General features: G+C 42.7%; 1 pseudogene; it reads left to right on the top strand.

Moving 5' to 3' along the window:
- The first annotated feature begins 17485 nt into the window (after positions 1 to 17485).
- Positions 17486 to 18229, top strand: LOC144714643 (secreted RxLR effector protein 161-like; annotated as a pseudogene).
- The last annotated feature ends 2380 nt before the right edge of the window (positions 18230 to 20609 follow it).

Here is a 20609-nt window from a genome sequence, read left to right as displayed (position 1 = left end):
CATAGTTTATTTATTTTGTTCACACTTGTTAGGAACCTGGTACGGTCCTACAATTTTGTGCGTGTGGGAGCCTGTGTATGGGTATGTTTGTGGAGCTTTCTCTTATTAGGGCCCTCTATGAAACTTTTTTTTGGGCCTTCTTCCCTTCATTCCTAATTTGGAAGGCCCATATTTCCCCTATAAGAGAGGGGAGGAGGGGGGGGGGGGGTTGCCCATCGTAAGATAGGAAGAAGCAAAAAGAGAAGAAAAAAAGAGTCAAAATGTAATCCTTTGCATTTTTCAGTAATTTTAGTTGTTTTTTTAGTTCAGTTTTAGAGTTCGAGAGACTTACAAAAATGCCCCTTGAGAAGAGAAATCAGGGCATTTCCATCGTATCTTTGCTGGACTGCCGCCGCTGCCATTGGTCGTGCCGCCATCGCCGGCACCACCGTCTCTGCCGCCGTCATCACCGGCACTACGCCGGGTTTGGTCATCCTCGGGTTTGCCACGCCGCTGCCAGACGCGCCCAAGCAGCTAGTCACAGGCACAGCCACCGTCGCCGGACCAGGCTGTAGTCGCGAGCAATGTAGCGACCATGCCCGTCCGCAGTGCCCATGTCCGGCTATAGCGGTTGCAGCCAGCCTCAACAGCCGCAGCGGCCGCAGCCTTCCAGCGCCGCCGCAACCGCCAGCGCTACCGCAGCTGCTGGCGTGGCTCCCAGCGCCAGCAGCAACAGCAGCCTCAATTGCCGCAGCCATGCATCCACTGCCATTGCGCAGCCGCAGCCACGCAGCCGCCGCTACAGCCGCAGTCATCAGCCGCCTGCCTTGGCTGCAACTGCCACCACGTAATGTCGTCGTGCCCGCCGTCACGCTCGCCCCCACGCCTACCAGCACCACCGCGCCAACCTGCGCTCATTGTCGTCCTCGCCACCGCGCTTGCCTACGAGCCCGGCGCTGCGCCTACTTGCGCCACCGTCGACCTCGCCATCGTGCTCGCCTCCGAGCCCATAGCTGCGCCTACCTGCACCGCCGCCATCCTCTTGATCGCGCTCGCCTCCAAGCCCGTTGCCGCGCCTACCTCCGCCGTCGTGTTCGTCACTGTGCTCGCCTCTAAGCCCGTAGCCGCACCTACTTGCGTCGTCATCATCCTCTTGACCGCGCTCACCTCCGAGCCTGTCGCCGCATCCACTTGCGCCGCCATTCTCATCACCGCCGCGAAGTACATGCCACCGCAGGATGAACAGCCGTCAACATCGTCGCCGACATCTCCCTCCGTCCACGAGTAGCTAGCTTTACACCCATCATCATCATCGTAGCGACGCCAGACATCACGTCACTGAAGTCCGATAGTACCTTGTTGCAGTCGCCCTATGCCACCGCGCCTTTGTGTCGTCCCATGCCCGCCACTATGGTCTCCTAGAGTAGCTTCAAGGGAGACGTCAGTCGGACGACATGCCGCCGCTAGTTCACCACTGCAAAGTACATGCCGCCATAGGTAGAACAGCCGCCGCTTTGCCCCCCAATGCCTATCTTTGTTGCCTATAGTGAGCCATAGCCGAGGCTCACCCAGTCACCATTACTGATGCGGCCGCCCGGCGCTGTCGCTTACGGATTAGTTGTCCTTCTCTTGTGGTGTAACACGAGCCGTTCGATCCCGATGCATCGTGTTACATCAATGTAACCTCTAAGGGATAGTCCAATTAGACAAAGGTGGGCTTCGAGTAGTATTGTAACCTTGATTATGACATTTACTATTAGATTGGCCTCTTAGACGCTCTCTCTCTCTCTAGATTTTTTAGGACCTCATCCAAGCTGCACTCAAGCTCAATGTCTGCTATTACGTGCAAAACAAGAGTTTTAGCAAAACAATAAACTTTATTAATAATCCTTAAGGGTACATGGGGGCCTTGTATAGGCCACAACAAGTGCAGGGACGTCCATAATGACTGTACCCATGAAAGTACAACAAAAAACATTGAAAAAAATTACTATGACAAGATAAAGCAGAGGAGAAGCACCCTAACAGGCCTGAGTAGAGATATTTAACAGATTTTGGGGCCAATAGAAGCTGTTAGGAGATATTTGTGTGGCTTAAGAAGATCCTGATGGGACAAAATAGAAGATATGTAGATTTGACAAGTTAGAACATAGATATTTCGCAAATCCTAGCAGAAAAAGAATATGTCAGAGAATTTTGTCACATATGAAACTACCAAAGGATTGTGTCAAAGAAAATCCTGTTAGAGGATCCTGTTAGGGAAAATCCTGTAAGAGAATCTTGTCAAAGAAATATTTTCTACATATCATGTTAGTTCACGACGAATCTCCTTTATGGGCCACAAGTTGCTAATGGGCCTCAGAAAATGGGCTTCAGGGTTACACCACAATGGGGTGGGATACTTCATCTGCTGCTCTAATCCTAAATAATTTAGTTTCCTTAACCTCGCCCCGAACCCTTCTCTGGTCACTGCTCCTTTGCTTGAGGCCACTAATACTTGTCTTCCCATTTGCCTGCATGTGATCTTCTACATACATCTACCAAACCAGCACCCAGCTACATTTACAAACACACTTGAATTGATGAAGCACAAGGATAAATCCAACATCTATCATCATCCTACAATCACAACGTGCACCACTCACTCATCTACACTGACTACCCTCTAATATGGCTGGCCTGCAAATTCACAAGACTTAATTATGAACCATGGGCCTCTTTGATAACATGCATTTTAAGTACCTTATATGATCATATTTACTTATTTATCTGCATTTAATTACTTATATTTGCATGTTATCAATCTTAAAATGATTAAATCTGTTCTTAGAATGATTTGTTGATTTTACTGCATTTTTATGGATTTTCTAACAATATATTCTAAAAGAATATTATTTTTGAGATAGAAAATGATTTTTCTGGAATTCTTTGACATTTTATTTGGAAAGATATGATTTTTCTGAGTCAAATATATATATATATATATATATATATATATATATATATATATATGTATTTTTTGGGCTTTTATTTTATTTAATATGAATTTTTAAATGTTTTTGGTTTTTTTTTTGGCGCCGGGTGACGTGGCACACTCACAGCCACTGCTTAAAGAAAGAAAAAGAAGAAAGAAGAAGGTGACGTGGCGCGCTGTCGCGCCGCCACGTCTCCCTCCGAAAACAAAACGTGTTTTGCTTCTTTTTTCTTCTTCTTTGCTTTGTTTTCTTTGACTTTTCTTCAGGTACACGTGGACTTCGAAAAGCGCACGCGCGGAAGACGAAAAGCACAGAATGCGGAGCGCTTTGACTTCTCAATGGGCACGGAAAACCATGCCGATGACGAGGAGAGAGAAAATATCAATGGCTAGGATTTCTTCAAATTGAAACGGCCATAACTTTTGATCTACAATTTCGATTTAGCTGAAATTTTCAGCGTTGCTTCGTCTCCCCCTCCTCTTTCTATCCATAACCTCAGATCTATAAATAGAGGCCTGGATCATTGTAAAATTCATCTTGAACTTGCTTCCTACTTGTGTAGGCTGATTGAAAGATAGTGAGTTTTGAGATCCATCAAGAGTGTTCTTGGTGTCCTGAGTGTGTGGGAAGAAGCATTGGAGAAGAGGAGGGGCTTACCGGCACTCGTAAATCGCCGTGATCCTGGCGGAACATAAGGATCTAAGGTAAGTGTCCTTGCCTTACGTTGTCTCTTTCCCTTCACTATATTTAACATAATTAGAATTTATCATCATACTTGAACTCTCATTTCACTCGTGTTTCTCGTCTCTCCATCCGTGCCATCATACCCAACCATTATCCTCATTTATACTTTCGTTCATCTTCGTGTCCGTCACAATCATTTACTCTTTATTTTAGTTGAAATAACATATACATTTAGTACTTCTTAATCAATATCACTAGCTCATATCCTTGAATCGTGCTTTTGTCGATCTTCTCATAAGAACATCACGAGTTAAGAAAGTAATTCCTTAATCTTCGTTCCCTGTGGAGACAATCCGTACTCATCCCTAACTAAATATTTTTAAGTACGGTTAAATATATTTATTGAATAATCTCAATCACCAACGACAAATTTTAACCCTAAAAGTGAGATTATCACTCTTTAGCTTTCAGAGTTTCTCCAATGCCCATGATCATTTCCAAAATTTGATTATGCTTTCCATTACTTATCATTTGCAATATTTGATGATGACTGAGACTTGGTGGACTTGGCCATTATGGCTAGATGCTTGAAAGCATTAGTACAAATATTGTCCACCCCCTTAAGCTTTTTTCCCCTACAAAATAACTTAAATCACTATGGAGATGTTCTATGACAACAAGACAAATATCCACCCTATTGCCATAGTATTTGAATTTTATGCATCCAAATAAGGAGATCTCTATCTTCAATCCCACTTCAACCAGCTTTAGACAATCGGTCCAGAGCATTTTTCCATCAACATTCCACCGCTTGTACCCTTGGGTGATATGACCAAATGCTATGTGCGGGAGTATGTTTAGTGTCCTCAACCCACATATTTCTTCTCAAGTACGGGTTTTAAGTCCCCACACACTCTATGATCTTATTTCTTTCTTCCAGTTTTCTTCCATATCATCGCCTACCCTGGCTCATGTCCCTGACCCCTCAACGTTATCAGAATCTGCACATGTTGTTGTGGTGTTGGACCTGTTTGGAGTATGGGCAGGTCATGGTTGTATTTTACTCGAGAACAAATTCTCTCCATGTGATTAATATGGTAATACCAATCTCCCATCATCCATGTAGGGTTTGATTGGATTGATTGGAGATTCAAAAACAGTTTGTGTAGCAGAAATCAAAATCAAATTAGATTAAACTATAAAACTTTAGATGGTCTTATCACCTTGTGTGGAACTGATTTCACTCTCATTTTGCTCCCTAGAAGAGCGCCCACAAGCCACACATGTGGTGACTCCGGACATATCCGCACAATCAATGCCATGATGGATCTCCTCATGAACTTCGCCAAATCTCGTTGAACATCTTGTTGACATTCTCTCCAATCAGTTTCAATAGAGCGAGGATAAATCTGATAAGGGTGTAAGACAAGTGGAGGCTCCTAGATTTGGCTAGAATGGGCTCCAAAATGGGTGCCACCCTCTATTTATACTTTATTTGAAACTTTTCACAAAGCCCTTTTAATTTAAGTACATCCACCTATATTAGATATTTTGTGTGTGACCCTCAAAGCCCATGTATCAGTCTAGTTAATAAATTTAACGGACCAATACTATTTATTGGTCAACCTTTTTAATTCATTATATATGTAGGTATAGTAATTAATCATGGTCGATTTAACCCAATCTATAGGTTAAGATTTGATTATGTGGTTTGTCACGCTATACCTCAGTCACTAAAAGATATAGAGTAGTGATTCAGCTCTCTCATATGACATTTACTGTTATTGGTTACTATATATGTATAATATTTAATCCTTGCAATAGTCCCAAATGGATTTGGTTAGGTTAACTTTAAAGACCTAATATATCAGTCTAGTTAGTGATGATGTGCAACAAAGATCATTGGAGAACATTGTATCAAATAGTTTATTCCTCTAGTCAATAAAAAATGTATTTTATTCCTCAAGTCAATGTCCCATCTTGAACACCGAATCACCTTTATCTACTTATTAATATATTTGAGATAAGACTCATTTGAATCCTTCAACTAGGGACCTATAAGTTGTAGTCTAACCATAGTTGTTCATCCACAAAATTTATTTGGTGTCTCACATTGAAGGACAACTTACAACCACAAGGTGACTGAAACTGATTTATTGTTAATTATAATACTGGTTCATGGATGCACACAGATCAGCTCAGAAAATTCATTCTCTAAAGAGAACCAACCATCTACTCTTAGTGCCTCTACATTGATGGCCTTTAGAAAATCCATACTTCATAAAAGTAGAATTAGATAGTGGTATTCTTACTCGATATTTTTATGTACATCTTGAGTACTCTTTGATTATAAATATTTTGAATCCACGTTTAAAGACTAGTGACCATTGAAGTTTGATTTCATCATACTTCACTTAGTCATTAGATATTTCCAAGGGCTTCATTATAATCAACATATAATTATAATGATGAATAACTTTTTTTTCAATGAATTTAAACATTACGTAGAGGTGTGACTAGTTTGATGGGTATGTAGTAAATATTAATTTAATGAGTACATAAGAAGATGTCCTCATAATGGGACAAAAAAATTTCTAATTTAATTGTTTTTATTTTTGAAATATTGATTCACTTTGACAGGAAAATGTTATAAGTACTTTTGTGATTTGGGTTCAATGACAACGTTATATCCTTATTTTTCCCTCATTCAGTAATGTTGAAGCATAACTTGCTTGTAAATTCTACTTGCTGAATTTATGTTTGGATTTACGTATTTGAAGTTGATTAAAATATGAAGATCAATTTTTTACATAAAAGAGATTATTTCATGGTTGGAGGGTGTGAACTCTAAATGCAGTCATATAGTAGCTTCAGATTGTCTTCATGCTTGTTGTAATAATTTTAATTGGAAAAACCTTCCCACATCCCTTCAACTTTCAATGTGTGCATCATTTACATGTTAACACATATTAAATGCTAGATTACTTTATTAGCCTTTTATTATCATTTTTTTTCTAAAATTCCTATCTATGTACTTGTTGAGAGTCCTTCATCTCTATCTTTCTCCAATTTGTATATATCAATTATGACAATGTTTAGTGCTTCCATTTAACACTGATCCAAAATTGAAATCTAAGTCTTTCTTATTTTCAATATTATAATAATTTTGAGATAATTATTATATTTGGATTTGAATTAGAATCATTTTACCTGTGATGTTGACAATAGAGAGATAATATGAATGAAGACTCATCGAGGACTTGCTGATGAGGTTGATGATCACCCATGCTTAATTATTAGTGTGAGCTTGTCTTGCAAAAAATGGGATGAAAATCTTAGAGGTGAAGTAATCAACAGACAATAGTACTAGAGTCTTATGGGCATTGTCTCAAATATGTTCATTTGAAAGATAACAATGAGATAAAGAGCACTAGTAGAAAACATATCAGAATTGGTGAACAGGTACAAGATTACGTGATGTCTTCTATATTTGGAATGATAAACTCAAAATTAGGGTTTTATTTTGGCATTGATTCTTTATAGTGTGATGGCGAGGACGCCAATGCATCAGCCTGGGACACGTCACCGCAGGCAGTCGGGGTCAACACAGACGTTACGGATCCAAAGATGAAGTCAACAGAAGTCAACCCACCTCGGTCAACAGGAGTCAACGAAGAAGTCAACACGCCACAACCGTCGTCCGCCACGTCACCACCCGCGCACGTCTCCACGCGCGTCATGACACGACGCCAAAGGCAGATCCACAACTGCCCTTTGGCGTGACGTGATGCACGTTTTCCCTTGCGTCTTATTTTCTAGTTATTTTCTCTTTCCTCCAAGGCCTATATAAGGTCATTTGTTTCAAGAACTCATTAGGCAATCATAATTCAAGAATTGAGTTTTCTTTCTAACTCTTCTTGGAGGATTGCCCTACCCCTCATCTTGCCCTAACCTTCCCCGTCGTCGCCGTCGTCGTCGTCATCACCGTCGCCGCCGCCTCCACCACCGCCGCCGCTGCCGCCGCCGTCGTCATCACCTCCGCGCGCAGCCGCGCGGTCACACGCCACGACCGCACGCCACCGCGTGCCATCCCGCTGCGCGCGCGTGCGCCTCCGCGCCGCGGCGCTGCGCGCCGTCGGCGGCGCCTCAAGCCGCGCGCGCTCGCGCGCTCGGGTGCGCTCCGCGGCACTCCGCGCACTCCGCGCGCGCGCAGGCGCTCCGCGCGCTCCGCACTCCGGCGCTGCGCGCCTCCGCGCTCCGCGCGCTCCGCGCCCGCGCGCGCTGCTCCGTGCTGCTCCGTGCGCTCCGCGCACCCTTCGCGCGCTTCGCGCGCGCGGGAGTTCGTCGCGCCCGACCCGGCGCCCCGCTTCATAACGTCCACCAGGGCCGGACAACGCCCGGAGCGCCCGTTCCAGTATCACGCCGCCTTCGTCGCCACGAGCAGAATTACCTGCAGCCTCTACACGCACCACGGTGCTGAGGTATACCTGAACCCTGTGGTGTCGACGTGTTCTCCGCTCAGTATTTTCTCGGGAAGTTTCCACCGCCGTCAGAATTAGACTTGGATTTCCTCTTCTTCTCTCCTTTTCTCGAGTGTTTCTTCGCGACGTGAATTCGAGGTATTGATTTCGGTGCTTAGGCATCGTCGCGGTGGGGGAAGACAGTACTCCCGCCCTCGATAAGGGTCGGAGCTGCACCACCAGATTTCATCGGTTTTAAGTCCGAGAATCGACCGTGATTTCTGTGGATTGTTTTATCCCTTAACCCATTCCTACCCATAGCCTCGTCATCCGCCCTAAATCGTCCATCCCATAGTCGTCCTACGTCAAATTGGTATCAGAGCCTAACCTGTCGCCCAGCCATTTCCGCCAACGTAGACGTCTTCATTCATCATTTGTCAGTCCCCTTGCATGCATTTGCGTTCAGGCAAACGAGTTCCCGCTCCGATGACAGACCAACCCCAAGACGGTCGTGAGGTGTCAGCCCCTATCCATGAGTTGGCGTCACCCACTCCACCGTCCTCTTCTCGCCTGGACGTTGATCGTATACTAGACGCTTTCCATGATGGTTTTCGTGATATGAATACACGAATGACCAACATGGACAACCGTCTAAGTAGTTCGATCGACGCGGTGAGCGACCGAACTCAACAACTCGAAAATAGAGGCCCGGATCGTTTTCGCCGTGATCGTGAGAACCACTACCCACCAGATCCTAGAGCTCGAGATCGTGATAGGAATCATCGTTACGTTGATGATCCTATACGTCCCGATGATAGATCCGGAAGTCGAAACCAGAACCGTTTCGAACATGACGATATGATTCCTCCGGATACCCGTACTCCAGTTCGTGATAGGAATCGTCGCGACGATTACTATCCACCGGAGCCTAGGACCCCAAGCCAGGAGAAGAATCATCCTTTGCGGAACGATCCCTACCCTCCCTTGGAGAGAGCCCCGGTGCACGATGGAAATCGTCCACTACGAGACGATTACCATCCACCGGAGGGGAGGATCCCAGAGCGAGATAGGAATCATCCTCCTCGGAATGATCCTTATCCGCCTGATGATAGACATCGCGGGTGGAACGGGAGTCGTCCGGACAGGAACGATCCTTTTCCACCCGAAGTGGTGGTTCCTCCTCGCGATCACCGTCGTGCGGATCACGACCACCACTGGCAGCAGATTCAACGTAGCGTCAAAGTCGATGTCCCATACTACGAGGGATCTAGAGACCCTAAAGACTATCTCGATTGGGAGTCAAAATTGAATAGCTATTTCAAGTGGTACAATATGTTAGAGTGGCAGAAAGTCCAGTACGCCGAGATGAGATTAGGAGGACAAGCCAAAATCTTTTGGGAAAACCTTGAATTTTCGATTTATAACCGCCGTGAGCCGCCCATCGATACTTGGCCTCAAATGAAGGACAAACTCAGAGAAAAATATGTACCACTAGCTCACTTAGACAACCTCTTAGACCAATGGCATAAACTACAACAGGGTAGACGTCCGGTTTCCGAGTACATCACCCAATTTGAGGAGTTTTACATGAGGTGTCGTGTCGAGGAGAACCCCCGCGTTGTTATTTCTCGCTTTCGGACAGGTCTCAACCCGTACCTTGAGACGGAACTTCTAGTCCGTAAAGCCACTACGTTAGAGCAGGCCTACCAGATCGTAGAAGACCTAGAGCTGTGTCAGAACTTACATCATTCTCCTGTGTATCATCGCCCTGCTCTCACCGATCGGCCCCCTTTATCTACTCCTTATGCCAACCGTGCAATCCAGCGTCAACCTCCTTAGCTCTTCCAGCACCACCACTACCACCTCTCTCAGCTCCGCCACTTCCAGCTCCCCGGGCTCCTACCCCTACCCGCACTCCATCCGAACACCGTCCCGCCGCTCCGACTCAATCATTTCCTACCCCGACAACTCGTAGCTCACCGTCCCTCGAGTCCACCGCAAGGGCCCTCCTCAATCCAACTCTTCACAACTCGGTCCTTCTGGCTTGACTTGTTTTAAATGCCAAGGTCGAGGTCATAGAGCTTCCCAATGCCCCTCTCGAGCCTTGCACATTGGACAGGAACCCTTCGAAAGCGAGCCTACCTTAGATGAGCCATCCCTAGAGGAAGAGGAATATAGAGTAGAGAGCCATGTTGTTGATGATTTTGTGCTTGATGATGGATTAGTGAGCTTTATTGGCATCACAGATTGCCCCCCATCTCTTCCTCGTCATGACCCATCTACATCAGTTAGAGGAATTGTCCGTTGCAATCTTACTCAACCTACTACTGACAACCCTGCATTGAGGACGTCCATATTTTACACGTATTTCAAAATTGGTGATAAGATGTGTAAGACGATTGTAGATAGTGGTAGCTGTATTAACGTCGTCTCCGACGTTATGACTTCGCGTTTGGGACTACCGTTGATTGATCACCCTCACCCCTACTATGTTTCGTGGATTGATGCTACCTCTATCCCTGTGAAAAACCAATGCCGTCTCCCCTTGAAGGTCCAATCCTATGAAGATGAGATTTTATGCGATGTTCTACCCATGAAGGTGGGCAGCATTATCCTCGGCCGCCCTTGGCTGTATGATAACGATGTACACCTCTATGGTCGGAGTAATACTTGTTCTTTCATCCATCAGGGCAAGAAATTCACATGGCATCCCTACACTCATAACCCGCAAAGGGCCGTCTCGAAATCTACTTCCATAGGCTTGTGTGTTATTAGTGGATCCCAATTTCAAAAAGAGCTTGATAGTGAAATGACTATGTGTTTAGCCATGATTCCTGATCACTCCCCCGAGGACTCCTCTACTCCACCCCATGAGGTCTCTCAGCTTCTTGAGGAGTTCGCTAGTGTTTTCCCCAATGATTTACCCAATGACTTACCTCCAATGCGCGATATTCAGCACGCTATTGACTTTGTTCCGGGGTCATCGTTACCCAACCTTCCCCACTACCGTATGGATCCCACGCAGTACAAGGAACTCCAACGTCAAGTCCAAGACCTCTTGGACAAGGGATTCATTCAAGAGAGCCTCAGTCCTTGTGCCGTCCCTGCACTACTAGCTCCCAAAAAGGACGGGAGTTGGCGCATGTGCATCGATAGTAGAGCCATCAACAAGATTACTGTCAAGTATAGATTTCCCATTCCTCATCGACGATATGTTTGATATGATGGCAGGTTCGACAGTTTTTCTCAAAATTGATCTTAAGAGCGGTTATCACCAAGTTCGTATCCGACCGGGAGACGAATGGAAAACAGCCTTTAAGATCAAAGATGGACTTTATGAGTGGAAGGTTATGCCCTTTGGGTTGTCCAATGCACCTAGCACTTTTCAGCGATTGATGAACCACATACTCAGACCGTTCATAGGAAATTTTGTGGTTGTTTATTTTGATGATATCCTTATCTATAGCAGATCCACACCAGATCATCTCCAACACATTCGTTTAGTTTGTGAAGTCTTAAAACCGAGCAGTTGTACGCTCACCCAAAAAAATGTTCTTTCCTTGTTAGTCATGTTTCTTTCTTAGGTTTCATCCTCTCTGGTCAAGGTGTATCCGTCGATCCGGCCAAAATTGATGCCATCACCCAGTGGCCAACACCTAGAAGTGTGCATGATGTTCGTAGTTTTCATGGTCTAGCAACGTTCTATCGTCGCTTCATATCCAACTTTAGCACCATCATGGCACCCCTGACTGAATGTCTTAAGGGAACTCATTTTCAATGGACTATAGAAGCTCAAAGATCCTTTGAGGAGATCAAACGTAGAATGACTCAAGCCCCAATTCTTCGACTACCTGATTTTGATAAAGTATTTGAGGTTGCTTGTGACGCATCGGGATTAGGAATTGGTGGGGTCCTGAGTCAGGAGAATCATCCCATCGCCTTCTTTAGTGAAAAGTTAAATGATGCTAAGCTCAAATATTCTACCTATGACAAAGAATTTTATGCGATCGTCCAATCTTTACGTCATTGGCGTCATTACCTACTCTCCAAAGAATTTGTTCTCTACTCTGATCACGAAGCCCTTAAGTATCTCCATTCCCAGCAGAAGTTAAATTCGCGGCACATTAAATGGGTTGAGTTTATTCAATCATATACCTTTGTCCTCAAACACAAGAGGGGTGTAGAGAACCGAGTCGCGGATGCTTTGAGTCGAAGGGTCCATTTGCTGAATGTTATGAAGGTTGAGGTTATTGGATTTGATCACATGAAAGACCTGTACCCTGATTGCCCTGATTTTGCTCCCATTTTGCTGACTTTAGGCAAGAATCCGAATTCTGCTAACCAAGACTATCTCTTAGAAAACGGATTCTTATTTTATGATCGACGCCTTTGCATCCCACGCTCCTCTCTTAGGGACTTTCTCGTATGGGAAACACATGCTGGAGGCCTTAGTGGTCATTTTGGGAGAGACAAAACCATCGCAATGGTTGAGCATCGATTCTACTGGCCCTCCCTTAAGCGAGACGTAGCTAATATAGTGTCCCAGTGTCGTGTGTGCTCTCGCCAAACAGGTCAAGCAGAATACTGGGCTCTACACTCCATTACCAGTTCCTCAAAAACCGTGGGAGGATGTGAGCATCGACTTTGTGCTAGGGCTTCCTGGGGCGAACAAGCGCCATGATTCCATCATGGTGGTTGTGGATCGTTTCTCAAAAATGGCTCATTTTATTCCTTGTTTTAAAACGTCTGATGCTTCTCATGTTGCTCAATTGTTTTTCAATGAAGTAGTTCGTCTCCATGGACTTCCAAAGAGCATAGTGTCAGACAGAGATGTCCGATTCACTAGCTACTTTTGGAAAACTCTTTGGCATCTTTTGGGAACAAAGCTTAAATTCTCTACAGCTTTCCACCCCCAAACTGATGGACAGACCGAGGTCGTTAATAGGAGCCTCGGCAACCTATTACGATCATTGGTAGGAGACAACCTCAAGTCTTGGGATTCTGTCATTCCGCGTGCCGAATTTGCTTATAACGCATCAGTCAACCGTACTACCGGTATGAGTCCATTTGAAATAGTGCATGGTCACCTTCCACGTACCCCTACCGACCTCATACCAATGTTACCGCATGCTAGAGTCTCAGATGACGGTCATGAATTTGCGCATCATATTAGAAGTCTGCATGAGGAAATCCGTACACGCATCACCCATAGTAATGCCTCATATAAACAATCCGCAGATTTGCACCGTCGTTTTCGTGAATTTAAAGAAGGTGATATGGTGATGGTGCGGATTAGGCCGGAGAGATTTTCTTCCAAGCGGGCTACTAAGCTTCATGCTCGTAGTGCCGGGCCGTTTCCGATCCTCAAACGAGTTGGGGAAAATGCCTATGCCGTTGACATACCCTCTTCGTGGGGAATAAGCACTACTTTCAATATCTCAGATTTAGTTGCCTTTAAAGCCCCACCTCCTTCGTCTGATAGCCATGTTCTACCCGCGGACTTTCTGGTGAGCGAGTTTGACTTGTCCACTCCCCCGTCTCTACCTTCTGACTGGCATGAAATCATCGAGGAAATACTGGACGAAGTAATCACCGTCACCAAAGGTGGAATGGTGCGGCAGTTTCTTGTTCGTTGGCAGGGCAAAGCGTCGATGGAGGACACGTGGATCACGGAGGACGACTTGGCTCGCCTGCGCCCAGACTTGGTCAGGCCCCTGGAGCTCTCAGCTGCTTACTCGACAGAGTCGAGTTCTTCGCACCCCGGGGGAATTGATGGCGAGGACGCCAATGCATCAGCCTGGGACACGTCACCGCAGGCAGTCGGGGTCAACACAGACGTTACGGATCCAAAGATGAAGTCAACAGAAGTCAACCCACCTCGGTCAACAGGAGTCAACGAAGAAGTCAACACGCCACAACCGTCGTCCGCCACGTCACCACCCGCGCACGTCTCCACGCGCGTCATGACACGACGCCAAAGGCAGATCCACAACTGCCCTTTGGCGTGACGTGATGCACGTTTTCCCTTGCGTCTTATTTTCTAGTTATTTTCTCTTTCCTCCAAGGCCTATATAAGGTCATTTGTTTCAAGAACTCATTAGGCAATCATAATTCAAGAATTGAGTTTTCTTTCTAACTCTTCTTGGAGGATTGCCCTACCCCTCATCTTGCCCTAACCTTCCCGCTGCCGCCGCCGTCGTCATCACCGCCGCCGCCGCCTCCACCACCGCCGCCTGCCGCCGTCGTCATCACCTCCGCGCAGCCGCGGTCACACGCCACGACCGCACGCCACCGCGTGCCATCCCCGCCGCCGTGCGCCTCCGCCGCGTCGATCGCGGCGCTGCGCGCCGTCGGCGGCGCCTCAAGCAGCGCTTCGCGCGCTGGTGCGCTCGCAGCACTCGCGCACTCGCGGCGCGCAGCGCTCCGCGCTCCGCACTCCGGCGCTGGCGCCTCGCGCTTCCGCGCTCCGCGCCGGCGCGCTCCGTGCTGCTCCGTGCGCTCGCGCACTTCGCGCCGCGCGCGCGAGTCGTCGCGCGACCCGGCGCCCGCTTCCATAACGTCCACCAGGGCCGGACAACGCCGGAGCGCCCGTTCAGTATCACGCCGCCGTGCCGCCACGAGCAGAATTACCTGCAGCCTCTACACGCTGCGGTGCTGAGGTATACCTGAACCCTGTGGTGTCGACGTGTTCTCCGCTCAGTATTTTCTCGGGAAGTTTCCACCGCCGTCAGAATTAGACTTGGATTTCCTCTTCTTCTCTCCTTTTCTCGAGTGTTTCTTCGCGACGTGAATTCGAGGTATTGATTTCGGTGCTTAGGCATCGTCGCGGTGGGGGAAGACAGTACTCCCGCCCTCGATAAGGGTCGGAGCTGCACCACCAGATTTCATCGGTTTTAAGTCCGAGAATCGACCGTGATTTCTGTGGATTGTTTTATCCCTTAACCCATTCCTACCCATAGCCTCGTCATCCGCCCTACATCGTCCATCCCATAGTCGTCCTACGTCATAGTGTAATCAATAAAAATATAAATATTTACTCTCGTAAATAAATCTAACTAGAGATAAGTAAGAATCGTCTCTACATGGAACAATACTTCATGATTTTATATTATTTAAATTGTGATTAATGAGACAGAGATACATGTCAAATATGGATTAGAGAGATTTGGCAAATGTGAGGGAAGAAGGTGATAATTTTTAATTAGTTTAATTTGATTATAGCAGATAGGAGATACTGATATGAACAAGATTATCAAAACGCATGAGCAAAGAAAGAAGTGATGATGCCGATATAGGAATGTAACTAGAAAGAGAGTTATGAAGAAACAATGATTTGTATAAGTGGGATGATTGTAAGATAATGAAGACATGGTGACATGAAAGGCATAAAATTTGATCAAGAGGTGTAAAGTCATAATCTGATGGTAAGATGTGATAATAAGATGGATTTAAGCTAATTATCATGATAAAAATAACATATGTAAGGTGATGACACTTACTCTAAATCTTTACATTTTACCAAGATCATGACATTTTTCAAGCAGAGGTAAGATCCCCCCTCTTTTATGTTGGCTCTTCTCAAACACCTAGGACCTCAAGAATGAGCTTGATGTATTCCAAAAGCTCACGCTCTTTCAATCAGCTCACCAATGTAGGAAGCAATCTTAAGGATGACTTTCAAAAATATCCATGGTTCAATTTAATATCAGATGGCATGGATTGAACGAGGAGGTAAAGACAAAGCCATGGTGAAAATTTCAGCTTAATCGGCTTTCTAAATCATTATATATTAAGCTTGGAACTTGGAGAGCTTGGAGATCATCAACTATCAGCTCTATCATCCATTTGATTAAGCTTCATGGTTTTGTGTTTGTGATTTCAAATCCCTAGATATTCCCTTTCTAAATTATTGGTGCAATCTCCTCATCTTTCATTATTGACACCTCGAAGAGTCCTACATGTTCTACCTAAAAAAAGAAGGCAAAATGTATATTCTAACTTATTAATTATCATATGACATGGAAAACTATTTTGTTTTTATTAAATGACACATGGTCGCATGGTTGTTGGGTTCTAGAGGCCTTGAAATGGATGAAGACGAGGATTCCACACAACGAAAGATACATAACAGAATCGTAACGACATCAATGAAATCATGAAATGAAGTACCTTTACGCGGATCGCATCTGTGATTTTTTGTATCCTGGAGCAAGCTGAGTCAAGCTACTCCAATGTGCAGCCTCTAGATGTATCCACGCGATACTCGTCAAGCCGAATCACCTCCTTCTCGTGGGCGAGCCCCATTCTACCTCCATCGTCGTCGTTACGCCGCCCCGATCGCATCGGGCATGGAGAGGGTGTGTGGGGAGAAAGGAGAAGAAGGGGAAGGCCCCTTGAACAATTCTGGCCTGGGTGAATTTCTTTTTGGGCCTTCCCATATTTATACTAAGTGGGTAGTTTTCATAAAACCCCCAAAACTTAAGTTATATCTTCCAACGTCCAAAAGACCATTTGCGTGTGACCCTCTAGGCCCATGTATCAGTCTAGTTAACGACTCTAGTGGTCCAAATAACTTTTATTGGCCTTCCAAATCAATTAACTATATCATCATATTGATTAATTATTCTCAAATTGATTTAACCAAATTGATAGGGCAAGTTTCCAACACGTAAGGTGCCAAGCTATACCTCGTGTTCTAGAAGATACAAAGGAGTGTGTATCGACTCTCTCATGGAACTTGTTTGTCATCATTTACCATGTACGTATAATCCCTCATCCAATGGACGCTCCTAGGATGACTTAGGGTATGGTCAATTGTCAAATTCTAATTGGTCATCTGAGTTAGTACTGATGCATTTCGAAATCATCAGAGAACTCTTCTCCAATATTTCACTACCTTGGCCAAGGACTTCATCGCATCATCTTCCTTGTGCTGTCACCTCTTATACCAAGGGTGGATGATCCCATCTTGACCACTCAATCATCTTCATGAACTTCTTGATGTACCCAAAATAAGACCATTTAGTATCCCATGATTAGAGATTTGTTGGCCATAGTCAAAGTACAACCGTTCATCCACAAGACGTCTTCATAAAAGGAGGTTGTGTGGACAATACTCTATTCATAAAAGGAGTGAATAGAAATATGATAGGTGTACAAGTATATGTAGACTATATCATATTTGGATATACTAATAAATCCTTATGTGATGAGTTGCAACGCTCATGCAAAGTGAATTTGAAATGAACTTAATGTGAGAATTAACATATTTTCTTGGATCACAGGTAAAACAATCAGATAAAGGATTGTTTTATCTCGCAAGAAAAATACTCCAAGGATATCATAAATAAATTCAAGCTCAAGAACTTGAAAGCAAAACCAACTCCAATGAGCAATGGAGTTAAATTAGATTTAGATGAGGCAGGGAAATCAATGTATCAAAGGATGTATAGAGGAATGATAGGATCACTGTTATATCTTACAGCCAGTAGACCTGATATACTATTTAGTGTATGTTTATGTGCAAGATTCCAAAGCAATCCAAAGGAATCACACTTAAAAGCTGTAAAAAGGATTTTCATATATATTATAGGAACCACATGTTTAGGGTTATGGTATCCTAGAGGACATGATATGAGTCCCATGGGATATTGTGATGCTGACTTTGCAGGATGTAAAATTGAAAGGAAGAGCACAAGTGGAGCATGTATCTTCATCGGGGGATCACTAGTATCATGGAGCTCAAGGAAACAAAATTCGATAGCATTGTCAACAGTAGAGGCATAATACGTGTCTAGTGGAGCATGTGTGGCTCAGATTCTTTGGATTAAGAATCAATTAGAAGATTATGGGATTAAAACATCTAAAATCCCTGTGCTATGTGATAACACAAGTGCCATAAATATAGCTAAAAATCCAATTGTTCATTCCAGAACAAAACACATAGAAGTGAAACATCACTTCATTAGAGATCACATATCAAAAGGAGATATTGAACTGAAGTTTATAGAAACTTCAAGACAAATAGCTGATATATTTACAAAACCACTATCAGGAGAAAGGTTTAGCACTTTAGTAAGAGAGTTAGGAATGATCAAATTTAGTGATATAGAGGAGCTGATCAAGGAATGATGAAGCTGAATGACATATGAGAAATGGACTAGTAAAAAAAAGTGAAGGTGTTTTTCTAAACATCTAATGAACTTTTGGAGAAAGGGGAAATGATGATAACATAACCATATTGGTCTATTCAATACAGATTTCCCTCGTGTTTTGGGATTCCCTAAATATTTACGATTTTGAACTAAGCATAAACTGTGTTTGAAAAATTTGTATATGCTATATAATATTTTTATGAATTTTTTTCGAAAATCATATGGATATAATTTTTAAAGTAAATCGCAAAAATCAAATATATTATTCGTGTTTTGATTTACAAAAATTGATTAAAGAGGGAATATGATTGTATGTGATAGTATATGTCACATTACAACATTAAAATGGTTTTCTGATCCCCAAAGCGGAATGGGTTTTGATATGACTATGTCCATCTTGTGTGGTATTCAAATTCATGAATGTCTTGAATCAGATGACTTAGGTTTACCTATCTGATGTTTTTCAAAAATAGGGGGAGAAAGGTTGATCATATATTGAGGGGGAGTTGTGGTATTAAGGGGGAGTTGGAGTATCCAACTTATCAACCTAATTAATTTTTAGAATACACCAAAAAGGGGGAGATTGTTAGGAAAAGGATTTTGATGATTTTAAATGAAATTAATTAAGTAGTTGAATATAGTAGCAATATATAGACATTTATATATTAAATAGATAAATATGCGATGGAGTATATTAGGGGCAATAATTTTATAATTAAGGTAGAAGCCCAAAAAGACAAGGGAAATTGGGCCCAATAAGGGTTGAAGGCTATAAATAGCCATTTGTATTGTTTTTTTCTTCAACTTTTGGAGCTCCCATTCTCTCTCCGCTTGGAAAAGCTGTGATCTCTCTCCTCAACTGATTAGTTCTTGAAAGTTGTGGCTGGCTGTGAAGAAATTCAAGGCTGGTGAATCTCATCATCTGCATGTTTGAAAATTCTGATTCTTCAAGAAATTCCTGGTTAGATTGTTCCATATTTTATTGATTCAACAAATCATTGATAAATTTTCAGGCGCCTATTTCTTGATTTTTGAAATTGATTTGAAGGTTCATGAAATTCATTGATTTTCAGAAGTTCGAATCTCAAATCAAACTTTAATCATTCATAATTTGAAACATCGATTTTGATCTTGGATTTTTTGAAATCTAAATAAGAAATTAATTTTGGTTTCTTGATTGTGTGAAATCAAATCTAAAATCTAATTGAAATCTTGATTGATATAGATTAAGGATTAAATCACTTTTACTACATAATTAATTGATATAAAATTCAATTCGATTTTGAAGTTTGCTACTATTTGAAATCCTATAACAAACTTCTTTGACTTCTTGATTTTTGAAATTGATTTGAAGGTTCTTGAAATTCATTGATTTTCAGAAGTTAGAATCTCAAATCAAAACTTAATCATTCATAATTTGAAATTTCGATTTTGATCTTGGATTTTTTTGAAATCTAAATAAGAAATTAATTTTGGTTTCTTGATTGTGTGAAATCAAATCTAAAATCTAATTGAAATCTTGATTGATATAGGTTAAAGATTAAATCACTTTTATTACCTAATTAATTGATATAAAATTCAATTCAATTTTCAAGTTTGGTATTATTTGAAATTGTATAACAAACTTTCTTTGACTTATTGATTTTTGAATCTATTGACAGCTTTAAATCGATTTGAATTCATTGATTAATTCAAATCAGTTTTGAATTTTATTTCAAAATATTGGAATAATTTCAGGCGCCCTAATTCTGTTTGGTTTAAATAAATTTCTTGAAAATCAGTGTTCTTCAGATATAACAAATTCAATTCGAAATTATCCATTCATCTCTTACATTTGTATTTGACTTTGAAGTTTGGATTGTATGAAATCTCAATAACTATCCAAATCAATTTCTTGAATATATTAATTTACATCTTCAAATACATTTGATATATCCTATATATACAGTTGATCAGAATTGATATAACTGTTTGATTTGAATTGATATATCTTTATTACATTTTATCAGATTTGATACAAGTGTTTGATTTAAATTGATATCATCTAATTACATTGAATCAGAATCGATATAACTGTTTGATTTGAATTGATATCTCCTAAATCACATTCGATCAGGATTTACACAGTTGAATTGTTTGATTTAGTTTGATATCTGCTAAATCACATTCGATTGGGATTTACACAGTTGAATTGTTTGATTTAGTTTGATATCTGCTAAATCACATTCGATCAGAATTACTATAATTGCTTTATTTGAATTGATAATTTTTAATCTTATTTGATTTGAGTTAAGACAATTGATCTTTTAATTTTGATTGATCTGATTGTCTACTTTGAATATTTCTGATATTAGTAA

The sequence above is a fragment of the Wolffia australiana genome, chromosome 17, assembly GCF_029677425.1.
Source record: "Wolffia australiana isolate 7733 chromosome 17, ASM2967742v1".
NCBI classification, from domain to species: Eukaryota; Viridiplantae; Streptophyta; class Magnoliopsida; order Alismatales; family Araceae; genus Wolffia; species Wolffia australiana.
This window is presented reverse-complemented; position numbering and strand designations above follow the sequence as displayed.